This window comes from Coregonus lavaretus (assembly GCF_964263955.1).
Source record: "Coregonus lavaretus genome assembly, contig: HAP1_SCAFFOLD_311, whole genome shotgun sequence".
In the NCBI taxonomy this organism is placed as follows: Eukaryota; Metazoa; Chordata; class Actinopteri; order Salmoniformes; family Salmonidae; genus Coregonus; species Coregonus lavaretus.
This window is the reverse complement of record NW_028156404.1, coordinates 161,684-165,000: the sequence shown is the minus strand read 5'-3', so window position 1 is coordinate 165,000 and position 3,317 is coordinate 161,684.

Genomic DNA, 3,317 nt, shown 5'->3' with positions numbered 1-3,317 from the left:
ATGTTATTACCCTCGAATATATGAAGTGCTAATATTTAGTCTAACTTACTGATATTGAATATTATGTTTTTATCTTGAGGTGATTTTTACTGCTGTGTATTCAATATGCCATCTTGTCTACCGGAAGCCAGTTAGGAAAGTTCCTGTAGATGCAGTCATGTTAATCAAATGTTATGCATGATAGTTTGTTGGTGATGTGGACACCAAGGAACTTGAAGCTCTCAACCTGCTCCACTACAGCCCTGTCGATGAGAATGGGGGCGTGCTCGGTCCTCCTTTTCCTGTAGTCCACAATCATCTCCTTTGTCTTGATCACGTTGAGGGAGAGGTTGTTATCCTGGCACCACACGGCCAGGTCTCTGACCTCCTCCCTATAGGCTGTCTCGTCATTGTCGGTGATCAAGCCTACCACTGTTGTGTCGTCGGCAAATTTAATGATGGTGTTGGAGTCGTGCCTGGCCATAAAGTCATGGGTGAACAGGGAGTACAGGAGGGGACTGACCACGCACCCCTGAGGGGCCCCCGTGTTGAGGATCAGCGTCGCAGATGTGTTGTTGCCTACCCTTACCACCTGGGGGCGGCCCGTCAGGAAGTCCAGGATCCAGTTGCAGAGGGAGGTGTTTAGTCCCAGGGTCCTTAGCTTAGTGATGAGCTTTGAGGGCACTATGTTGTTGAATGTGGTGTGGTCAATGAATAGCATTCTCACATAAGGTGTTACTTTTGTCCAGGTGTGAAAGGGCAGTGTGGAGCGCAATAGAGATTGCATAATCTGTGGATCTGTTGGGGCGGTATGTAAATTGGAGTGGGTCTAGGGTTTCTGGGATAATGGTGTTGATGTGAAACATGACCAGCCTTTCAAAGCACTTCATGGCTACAGACATGAGTGCTACGGGTCGGTAGTTATTTAGGCAGGTTACCTTAGTGTTCTTGGGCACAGGGACTATGGTGGTCTGCTTGAAACATGTTGGTATTACTAGTGGACCCACATTCCATTAGCAATGGAATTAGCAGTGCAATATTAGCAGTAACCTGTAGATAAATATCTTATAAATGGCATATAAAGTGCAGTAAACGGCATAGAATTAGTCTGACAGGATAATAGCACAGGCACACAAAGGCTACAGTATATAAACCAAGGGTGAAAGGCTACAGTATATAAACCAAGGGTGAAAGGCTACAGTATATAAACCAAGGGTGAAAGGCTACAGTATATAAACCAAGGGTGACAGGCTACAGTATATAAACCAAGGGTGAAAGGCTACAGTATATAAACCAAGGGTGAAAGTTGATTAAATTTTTCCCGGTCTGTGTGCACAATCATTCTTTATGGGTCTAATCATAGAATTACATTTAGAATCCCTATTAATTCAATAGAATCTCTGTGGGCCTAGTCGTAAAGATCTGTCATTTAACTTTTAAAATCTATTACCTTTTATTGTGGCATAAACATAACCAGTCATGATGTTTTAATCTGATTGTCAAACAATCACTCCAAAGGGCTCCTTTACTAGGTTACCCAGGCACGTTCATCCACTCGCAACATACAGTATTTGGTGAATGGAAAGAGACATCTGTTACACAAAACACCAAAAAGTGTAATGACATTTGCCGATTGTCATTAGGCCAGAATGTATGGGTCCACTGCTCTCTGCGCGCGTTTTGGTACAAAATGTCAGTGTTCTCATGGAACCACATTGGAGTGCAGTCTGTACCACCTGTTTTCAAGTCCATCAGTGATTTCTTCATGTGTCTGACATGCTGTAATGATAAATAATGGTGTAACAGCCTACAGTTTTCTTGACATTTTGTTTCAATTGTTGTGATAGGCTCATGTTTTACTAGTACGGAGTACCCCAACTATTTATTATGCCGGGACACCGTACCGGACAGTACCGGCTTATTTTCACCCTTGAAATAAACAACCAACATACAACATACACGCTTTAGTGGTGCGTTATCATGCTATTAATGCTAACAGTGCTAGCAATGCAAACATTAACTTTAAGCAAAGAGAACATACTATATGCCTCAGGTGAGCTTGGCTGCACCGCCGACAGAGTGTGCCTCAGGTGAGCTTGGCTGCACCGCCGACAGAGTGTGCCTCAGGTGAGCTTGGCTGCACCGCCGACAGTGTCTCTTTGTCCTTCAGCCGCTCGAGCCTCTGCTTTCACACCTGCTGAGGTAGTGGTCCCTGCTTTTGCACAGGGGGCAGTAAGCCTTTGAGTTGGCCTTGGCCTCTGATATGGGCTGTGCAGGTGGTAGTTCCTGTGCAGGAGTCTTGGTTGCCCCATAGTACTTAGTGGCACCGGAGCTTTTTTGCTGAAAGGCTGTATGCTTCTCCTGTTGGGTACGGGCTGCCACTCTGGCACTCTGCTTCCATCTTCTTCTGTGGTATGGAAGGGTGTGGGGAGCTTGCGGTGTACATATGGTGGTTGAAGTTGGCCCTGTACGCTGAGGGGAGCTACCCAGGAGACACTCAACGTGAGAGCCGCAGGACAGCTCAGTTGACCAGAGCATGCTCACTAAGGTATGGGTGCGAAGAGAAAACCGACAGATGTCCTTGTGTTCCCTGACCGGATGTCTCCATGATGACGGAGAGCTCCTCCAGGGCCCCATTGCTGCTCAAGGTGTAGGCACTGAGGTGTAAGGCGCTGGGTCATAGAGGTGTGAGATGGCTGAGGTGTAAGGCACTGGGTCATGGAGGTGTGAGATGGCTGAGGTGTAAGGCACTGGGTCATAGAGGTGTGAGATGGCTGAGGTGTAAGGCACTGGGTCATAGAGGTGTGAGATGGCTGAGGTGTAAGGCACTGGGTCATAGAGGTGTGAGATGGCTGAGGTGTAAGGCACTGGGTCATAGAGGTGTGAGATGGCTGAGGTGTAAGGCACTGGGTCATGGAGGTGTGAGATGGCTGAGGTGGAGGCACTGGGTCATAGAGGTGTGAGATGGCTGAGGTGTAAGGCACTGGGTCATAGAGGTGTGAGATGGCTGAGGTGTAAGGCACTGGGTCATAGAGGTGTGAGATGGCTGAGGTGTAAGGCACTGAGTCATGGAGGTGTGAGATGGCTGAGGTGGAGGCACTGGGTCATAGAGGTGTGAGATGGCTGAGGTGTAAGGCACTGGGTCATGGAGGTGTGAGATGGCTGAGGTGTAAGGCACTGGGTCATGGAGGTGTGAGATGGCTGAGGTGTAAGGCACTGGGTCATAGAGGTGTGAGATGTCTGAGGTGGAGGCAATTTATAACATTTTTGACATGCGCTTTTCTGGATTTCTTTGTTGTTATTCTGTCTCTCACTGTTCAAATAAACCTACCATTAAA